Raw genomic sequence first — 10,118 nt, 5'->3', positions numbered from 1 at the left:
GTTTTCCCAGCCAGTTTCTCTTACTGGTAGGCAGCAATGTATCATCACACAGAAAGGATTAACCATTTTATTATTTAATTTTAAATGTAATCTTGCAAGAATCTTAAGAGAATCACAAATACAATCTTTTATATAAAATTATTTATATTTAACTTAAATCCTCAAAATGCATATCTCCTGTTCAGCAATTCTTAATGAATCATATCAGGAAGCAGAGGGCAAAAATGGGTATAAGAAATCAATCATCACTACTCCAGCCTCAGTGAGAGTCAATCAGCTAGTGCTGCCATTGTTCTTGTTCCTTGACCATTGAGAGCTCCTAGTTTAACTAATAAGAGTGTTTCTTTCTGAAATTGTTTCCTAAGATTTTTTCTCTTTACATCAGAGTCAGTAGTAAGAGCATCACAGCCTACCTTCACTAACAGTTTCATCTTTCCAAATGTTTTCAAAGTGTGGTGGTCTGACAATCTATGTCTCTAAGTTCTTTCCTAATGTGGTGACTGAATCATTTACCTGCTCCACCAGCAATGCATGAAAGAGATCAAATATTATTATTGTGATTGCCAGAGATACTGCCCAGTGAAGGACTGGAAGCTCCCTTAGAGTTGTGATATAATTCTTAGATTAAGAGGGATGTGAGGGCAGCAAGCAGAGCAGAACATCATAACAGCATCAAGTCTTCCGGACACATGGTCCTCGGGTCTGAGGTTCACCCATATGGCTGTGGTAATCTGTGGGCGGTATTCCTTGAGCTCTAAAACCAATCACTGTTCCCAATGCATGGCCCTTGGCTTGGCATTTTCTTTTGCTTCCCAAGAGTGGTAATTCACTCTCTCTGTCTCTGTCTCTGTCTCTGTCTCTGTCTCTGTCTCTCTCTCTCTCTCTCGAGTGTGCCCGCGCGTGCGCGCACGCACACACAGACACACACACACACACAGAGCTGTGAAACCAAAGGCAGAGTCCAATAACTTCATACAAACAAACACACATGCATACACACACACACACACACACACAGTATGGACAGTGATAATATCCTGGAATTTTATTTTACTCTTTGAAAGGGTTTTATGGTTCTAGTGTTTGTGAAGTGGTTAAACATGGCTGTTCAATGTTTTCTCCAAAGTATTTCTGGCGGCATGTAATTACACCTGATTCACATGATCTGAATAAACATACTCCTGATCGACTGCACTTGATCTCTTTCTGTTCTCAGTCAAACTGTAGTCATGGATATCTTCCTCTTCTGTTTTCAGAAATAAAGATTAATTTATTTTACTATATTGTGTATGTGAGTGTTTTATCTGTATATACTTCTGGGTAAAATGTGCATGCTCAATGATCGTGGCCAAGGGCACCAGATTCTCTGGGACTGGAGTTAAACACAGCTTTGAACCACTATGTGGATGCTAGGAATTAAATCCACATCCTCTCCAAGAGCAACAAGTGCTTTTAACCACAGAGTCATCTCTTTAGCTCCCACCTTCTACTTCTTGATGATTGTAGAATTAATTATTCCATTGCTACCATTCACTCTGTGGCCATGATCTAAAGGCAATTTTACTAAAAAATGAATACATAAATGTTAACTTGTTTTACTATCTCAACTTAGTCTTCAAAACTAATGATGAGGTGAATGGAGAGGAAGGTTTAAGATACTATCTGAGTTCAAATCTCAGGTTTAAACTTCCGAGTCAACATTGGGAAAGTTTCCCAGTCTATTGCCACTGCAGAACATACAAAGAACAGTACTGCATCATAGGCTCTCATAGGAAGTGGGAAGGAACATTTATGAAAAGCATCAGGGACAATTTATATATGGAATATACTACTCACCATAGGTGAGCTTGAGTCAATGATCTGGAAATGGGGAGAGATCAAATTTTAAAAATGTACTTTGGGGTAAAGTCTATACTTTCTTTTTCCTGCAAAACTGCCTTTAGAGTTCTTTCCCATACAGTTCACTTCCTTGACTTATACTCACTAAAGCCAAATAACTTCTGGAAGGCTACCTTCAGCTCCTGTGTCCTAAGGGCATATACCACTGGGTTAAGAGATGGGGGGATGACAATATGCATCACATTGAGGAGAACTGGGATGAGGGGAACTCTTCTTCCTGCTAGGTGAGTGACAGATAATATAACAACAGCTGTGTAGTAAAACAAAATGAGGATGAGGTGGGAGCTGCAGGTACTGAGGGCCTTAGATATTGCCTCAGTGGAGTTCAGCCTCAGTACTGAGCGAATAATCAAGCATAGGATGCACAGACCAGAATCATATCACTTCCAAGTGTAAACCAGGCCAAAGTCAACTGGTAGAACCTGTTAACAGTGATATCATCACAGGCCAGACTAATAACGCCCAAGTTAGAGCAAAGGCAGTGATCTATTTCATTTCTGGAGCAGTACTGTCTCTGGCCAGCTAGTACAGACACTGGCATGGGTAACAGGCTGTTCCTTAGCAGCATGGTCAGCATGGCTTTGATTATAAATGCTTTAGTGACTATGGAAGGATACCTGAGGGGATAACAAATGGCTACATATCTATCTATTGCCATGCACAGGAAGATGCCTGACTCCATGCACATAAAAGAATGGATTGCATAGATCTGAGCAAAACACTCAAGGAGGCTAATGGTCTTGGCATCAAACCACAAGATGGCCAGGATCTTGGGGGTACTGGTGGTAGCCAAGCCAATATCTACTGCAGCCAAGATGCCAAGAAACTGGTACATTGGCTGATGCAGGCTCGGCTCACAGTAGATGGTGATCAAGATAAGGAGATTGGCACCAAGAGCTATAATGTAAAGCAGAGCCATAGGCAAGGAGATCCAGTGCTGGAAGTCATGAATCCCTGGGAATCCCAGCAGAATGAATTCTGTCACGTGGAAGTCTGAGCTGTTGGTTTCATGCAGGGCAGTACCCATTTCATGGAGTGTCTGGTTCTCGGCATCTGTCTGTAGATTGAGTGAAACAGAAAACTTCTGTTGTTTTTTAGGCTTAAGGTAGTGTTATATGTCTCACCCACAATACAGTCATTTGACCATATGAATTCTCAATAACACCTTTAGAAAAAATTCCAGATAAGAACAAAAAACCCAAACATTGATTGTTTTTGTTATCTTTCCCCCAACATCTTCATGGTTGTTTTTCCAGACTGTTAAATGTCTGCATAAGTTTATATATTTAAAACATGTATATTGTATTATTGTAACAAGTAGTATATAGAATCAATGATGAGAAATTTTTATCAATATTGAGATGAGAAGCACTATTAATTGTTAATAATTGAGTTTTTGGTTTATGTCACAACTCATTTACATGGAATTGATTTTTCTATTAATGAGAGGTATTTAACCAAATTTATTCGAATAATGCATCATAGGTTCTGGTTTCTCATCAAATGATTATTATGCTTTAATGTCTTATAGTAAAGACATATGTAAACACATGTTTGTATGCACATGGACACACACACAGCACAATTCCATTCTGGGAATACACTGCATCTATCTCTGATTATCGTTGTAAAAAGAACAGTAACCTTAGTAGGCACCAAATTTCCTTCCTTTTACCATTCTCTTCAGTTTAATCTCCCATGCATGTACTCACTTTCATAAACTTCAGAGAGTCTTGGTCAACTCATAAAACAGCATTGTTTGGGGTTACATATAGATGCATTTTGGAAAAGAAGTGTCACTTTTGCATCAAGTCTTTCATCCACAAACGTGGACCATTTGTTGTTTTAGTTACATCTTTTAACATTCACATTAAAACTGTGCCCTGGGAGCTTGAGAGAGTTCTCTGTGGGCAAGAATGCTTGGTCCTCTTCAGAGTGTAATTGAGTTCTCAGTGCTCACTCATGTCTGGGACTAATGAACATCTATGATTCCAGCTCCCGTGGACTTGACTCTTTGTGGCCTCTTATCTCACTCCCACGCATATGTGCACAAATATACACTCATACTTGCACATAAGTAGTAAAAAATAAAGCTTCAGGATTCTGTGTTGTGATGTTCTTATAATTATTAATATCTTGAGACCTTTTAAGCAAACATGATATTTATCTATGTTATATACTTAAACATATTTTTTCTGGCATAGAATCATCTGTGGAGTTGTTTTTTACTAGTCTCATTTTTGTTATTTAATTTTGTATACATTAACTGTAACAAGCATTACTTCTTCTATTTTCTATTTATTTACTTTTTGATATAGATTCTCATATAATCCAAAGAGGTCTCAAGTTGACTCTACCCGAAGATAACTTGAAATGCCAGATCCTCCTGCCCCTTCATCTTAAGGATTCCAAGTACAGGATCGTGTCAACATTGTTCTCAATTTAAAAGCTCTGTGATTTTTGTTCATTTTGTATTTTACCAAGTAAACAATTAATGCTGGTTAAGAGTGCCTTATATTTTAATTTTTTTGTCCTTTATATCATCCATTTTCTAAAGTATCATTAATTTCCACCATCTCTCATTGGTACATTTTTTAAAAATATTTTTTCTAGATGAAACAAAGTTGCACAAAAATGTATTTTTCTTCTCAAATATTTATAGTATTTATTTCCCTTTATTCTATTTTCATCTGTCAAAGTAATGGTTTCAATTCATGGACAGAATATCAGTGTAAAACATTGCCATCATGAGCACTTGTAAATCAAGTTTTAAATTTATGTTAATTGGAATTCATTAGGATTTGATTGAATTCACATTAAAAATTGTCTTTGACATTATATATCTTTTATCAAATATCAAACAATAGTCTGGAATTTATTGTTATTGTTCTGGGGAAGCTGGTATACTTTACTACAAGTCACCTTCTCTGTCACTCACTGTTCAGTCTAGACGTCAGCCTTATTTCTCTCTTGCTTTCTGATCACAGTTCCCAGTCCTTTTCTAAGTAAAGAGCTGAGAGAAAGCAAGTATTGAAGAGGACAAATTTTAAAAACAAGAGAAAAGAAAAGGAAAGGAATCAAAAGGAAAGAAAAGAGAAAAGCAATTGTGGAAGCCAGAGATGAGGACTGTAGTCAGAGACTAGGATTGACCTACAGGACAGGGACTCTGCTGCCTCACCTCTCAGAGATCAGGACTCTGTCCTTTCCCCTCTGAACCTGCAGCCCCCTCCCTGGCTTACTCACCCATCAGGAGCTTGTGATGAGGCTTCCTGTTACAGGGCTCTGCAGCAGCTTCTGCTTTCCATGCTACAGTACCTGTGCTCACCCCTCCATCCTGAACACTTCCCTTCTCTTATTCCTCACCCCTGAAGTCTGGGGCTTACATAACTCCCTAAGTCTCCTGCTTGTGAGGTGCTGATTCTTGGGCCCTTTTTATTCTATCCTTAAGAGTCCCATGCTTCACAGGTTGCTATGGGAATAAGACTGAAGTGCTCTTTGGCATGTAGCCCTGGTGCCAGGAGCAGCCTATAAGACTACTTTTCACTCCAGATTCCTGAGGGAATCCATGCCAGTCTCATCGATCTCTCTCCTAGTTATAGGGTGATGTTAAGATCACTGTTATCATAGGTTAACATTTCTTCTAAAAAACACATTCTTCTACTTATTTGTGTTCTACTGACTTTTAAATCTCACAGTCATTTCCTTTGTCTTAACCTAAGCATTGTTCTTGGTAAAGGACTCAAAACGCTGAAGACTATTTCCTTTCTTTTATGACAATTTTGAAGGTGAAATTGGAATAAAGAACAATGAGATTATATTCTTTGTCAGAAGCACTAATTTGTCTTTGTAAAGGCTGTTCTTTTTGGTAATTTTCACCAACCAATCTATTTTGAAAAGAAATGAATTTGTTCTACTGTGTTTTTGCATGGCTTGTTGGACAGATGACCCAGTATTTAAGAGGACTGATTGCTTTTTTACAGGACTTGGGTTCAATTCTCAGCAACCACATGTTGGCCTACAACCATCTCTAATTCCAGTTACAGGGTATCTGATGTTGTTCACTGGCAGCAGACATGTACTTAAGTGTTGTATAGTCATATATGTAGGCAAAAACCTTCATACACAAATAAAATAAATAGATCTTTAAAATGGACTCAAATTCTTTATGCCTTCAGTGGAGTTCTATGACAAGTGTATAATGGGATGGAATATACATATGCTTTGGTCAAAGTTGACGTTGCGTGACATGAACTTTGAATGACAGAATAAAAACAATAAACCCCAGGATGTTAGTGCTTAATACAACAAATTTGTTTGATTTTGGTGAGGTTCTTGTTGATGCTCATCAGAATACTGGTGAATTCAGAGGTACACTAGAATCAACACATTGATACTCTAACCTACTTTCTGGAGGAGTCTTCTGGGGTTCTTAGATGAGTAGTCAGGAAGTTGGTCTAGTGATGGGAAGCAAGTATAGATAGACAGATGTAATCCTTGTGTGATTTTTAAATCCAAAATTGATGTGATGATTAGCAGTGACAACAAGAAATGTATGGCTACTGTAGCCTTCTTTCCAGACTATTGTGGAACTAGCTAGTGTGTTATATGGTCCCGCAGCATGTACTGATATTTTCTGGTTGGGATAGGTACTTATCCTGATTTTCAATTGGTATATATGCCAATGGCACAAATGCAAATATCAATAGAGACCTGTAACATGTGTGTTTCTGAAGCAATTTTTTTTGGATTTATTTATTTACATTTCAAATGTTATTCCCTTTGCTGGTTTCTTTGCCTAAGCCCACTAATCCATCCCTCTCTCCCTTCTTTATGATGGTGTTCCTCCTTCCCAACCACCCCTTTCTATCCACTACACTGGGGGTCCAGCCTTGGCAGTACCAAGGGCTTCTCCTCCCATTGGTACCCAACAAGGCCATCCTATGCTGCATGTGCAGCTGGAGCCATGGGTCTGTTCTTGTGTAGTCTTTGGGTACTGCTTTAGTCCCTGGGAGCTCTGGTTGGTTGGTATTATTTTTCTTATGTGGTTGCAAGCCCCTTTAACTCCTTCAATCCTTTCTCTAACTCTTTATATTGGGACCCGTTCTCTGCTCAACGGTTTGCTGCTAGCATTCGCCTATGTATTTGCCATGTTATAGTTTAGCCTCTCAGGAGACTGCTATATCACGCTCCTGTTTGCATGCACTTCTTGTCTTCATTGTATTGTCTAGGTTTGGTGGCTATATAAATATATATACATACATACATACATACACACATACATACCTACACACATACATACATACATACATACATACATACATGCACACACACACACACACACACACACACACACGCACACACACACACACACACACCCCACACACACATACATTATGTGCTGAATCCCCATGTGGGGCAGTAACTGAAAGGTCATTCCTTCAGTATCTGTTCCAATCTTGGTCTCCCTATCTCCCTCTATGAATATTTTTATTCCCCTTTTAAGAAAGACTCAAATATCTTTTAAGAAGGACTTTGGTTGTTCTTCTTCTTAATGTTTGTGTGGTCCATGGATTATATCTTGGGTAATTCTAGCTTTTGGGCTAATATCCACTTATCAGTGAATGCATTTTTTTTTGTTAATGGGCTACCTCACTCAGGATGACATTTTCAAGTTCCATCCATTTGCCTGTAAATTTCATGAAGTCATTGTTCTTGATAGCTGAGTAGTATTCAATTGTGTAGATGTACCACATTTTCTGTATCCATTCCTCTGTTGAAGGGCATCTAGGTTATTTCCAGCTTCTGGCTATTATAAATAAGGCTGCTATGAACATAGTGGAGTATGCGTCTTTGTTATATGTTGGGGCATCTTTTGGGTATATGCCCAAGAGAGGTATAGCTGGGTCCTCAGGTAGGTCAATGTCCAATTTTCTGAGGAACCTCCAGACTGATTTCCAGAGTGGTTGTACCAGCTTGCAATCCCACCATCAATGGAGGAATGTTTCTCTTTCTTCACATCCTTGCCAGCATCTGTTGTCACCTGAGTTTTTGATCTTAGTCATTCTGACTGTTGTGAGGTGTAATCTCAGGGTTGTTTTGATTTGCATTTCCCTGATAACTAAGTATGTTGAACATTTCTTCAGGTAACTCTCAGCCATTCGATATTCCTTAGCTGAGAATTCTTTGTTTAGCTCTGTAACTCATTTTTTAGTAGTGTTATTTGTTTCTTGGAGTCTAACTTCTTGAGTTCTTTGTATATATTAGATATTAGCCCTCCATCAGATGTAGGGCTGGTAAAGATCTTTTCCCAATCTTTTGGTTGCTGTTTTGTCCTTTCCCTTACAGAAGCTTTGTAGTTTTATGAGGTCCCATTTGTCAATTCTTGATATTAGAGCATAAGCGATTGGAGTTCTGTTCAGGAAATTTTTCCCAGTGCCCATGTGATCGAGACTCTTTCTCACCTTTTCTTTCATCAGCTTGAGTATATCTGGTTTTATATGGAGGTCCTTTATCCACTTGGACTTCAGGTTTTTATCGGCAATAAGAATGGATGGATTTGCCTTCTTCTACATGCTGACTTCTAGTTGAGCCAGCAACATTAGTTCAAAATTCTATCTTTTTTTCTGTTGGATGATCTTAGCTCCTTTGTCAAAGATCAAGTGACCATAGGTGTTTGGTTTCATTTTTGGGTCTTCAGTAGCATTCCATTGATCTACCTTTCTGTCTCTGTACCAATACCATGCAGTTTTTTTTAAAAATTACTCTTGCTCTCTAATACAGCTTGAGGTCAGGTATGGTGATTCCCCCAGAAGTTCTTATATTATTGAGGTTAGTTTTTGCTATTATGTTTTTTTGTTATTCCAAATGAATTTGCAAATTGTTCTTTCTAACTCTATGAAGAATTGAATAGGAATTTCAATGGCGATTGCATTGAATCTGTAGATTGCTTTTGGCAAAAATGGCCATTTTTATTATATTAATCCTGCCAATTCATGGAGTTCTTTCCGTCTTCTGAAGTCTTCTTCAATTTCTCTCTTCAGAAGCTTGAAGTTCTTGTTGTACAGACTTTTCACTTGCTTGGTTAGAGTCATACTGAGGTATTTAATGTTATTTGTGACTATTGTCAAGGGTGTCATTTTCCTAATTTCTTTCTCAGCTTGTTTATCCTTTGAGTAGAGGGAGGCTATTGATTTGTTTGAGTTAATTTTTTATCCAGCCACTTTGCTGAAGTTGTTTATCAGCCTTAGTAGTTCTGGTGGAACTTTTGGGTTCACTTAAATATACTGTTATTTCCTGTGCAAATAGTGATATTTTGACTTACTTATCCTAAGGAAAGAATTAAACTGGTGGTGTGTAAATAATAATGCTGTTAAGTTTATTACCTGCATTACAAGTTAATTATCAGCTTGGCAATACAGAGTCCAAGTCTCTATTGTCAGAGGAGACAAATCAAATAAACACACATGTCTTAGAGACAATGTGATATTGTTTTAAATTGAAGAAGAAGAGTGATTAATTCCAATTCAGGTCTAACTGTGGTATGCCTTATAGTATCCCACTGTATAAATACACTGACAATGTTCTAGTTTAAAATGGCAAGGGTCAGGGGTTTATACTCCCTTGTGACTGTTTATTCATTCAGCTCAAACTATTTCCTCTCATCTGCTCTGGCATGGACTCAAAAAACAACATATGTTGATTAAAGAATTGTGCTATGGTACAATAACCATGGCATCTTTTATACAAACAGCACAAGTTGATATATGCGATAGTGCTGAAATATATCTGCATGATACTTCTAAGTTTGTATGCTTTCAGAGAAAAAAACGTGTTCCAGATGATTGAGAGACCAAGACACTCCTACAAAAGGGCTGAGACATTTAATGAGAAAGGATGTTTTTTGAAAGTCTATGGACATCATTACATTGGGTTATCCTTCATGTACTTCATAAGGACAATCAAATCGATGATTCATATGGGTGTGGCCTGATCTTTTTATTAAACTCTGAACCTCTGTCTCAAGGGGAGGCTTCAAGGCCTGACACTATTACCGATGATATGGTGTGCTTACAGACAGGAGCCTAGCATGGCGGTCCTCCGAGTGATCCAATAAGCAACTGAGTGAGACAGATGAGGATACTTCCTCCCAACCACTGTACTGATGTCGGGCACACCTGGGGTTGAAATAGGGGAAGGATTGAAAGAGCTGAGTAGGAGAG

At 38.3% G+C, this 10,118-nt stretch overlaps 1 pseudogene; it reads right to left on the bottom strand.

Annotated features, from left to right (window-relative positions):
- Positions 1–1,961: 1,961 nt before the first annotated feature.
- On the bottom strand, positions 1,962–2,929 carry LOC116894100 (annotated as a pseudogene).
- Positions 2,930–10,118: the final 7,189 nt, after the last annotated feature.

This window comes from Rattus rattus, chromosome 2, assembly GCF_011064425.1.
Source record: "Rattus rattus isolate New Zealand chromosome 2, Rrattus_CSIRO_v1, whole genome shotgun sequence".
In the NCBI taxonomy this organism is placed as follows: domain Eukaryota; kingdom Metazoa; phylum Chordata; class Mammalia; order Rodentia; family Muridae; genus Rattus; species Rattus rattus.
This window is presented reverse-complemented; position numbering and strand designations above follow the sequence as displayed.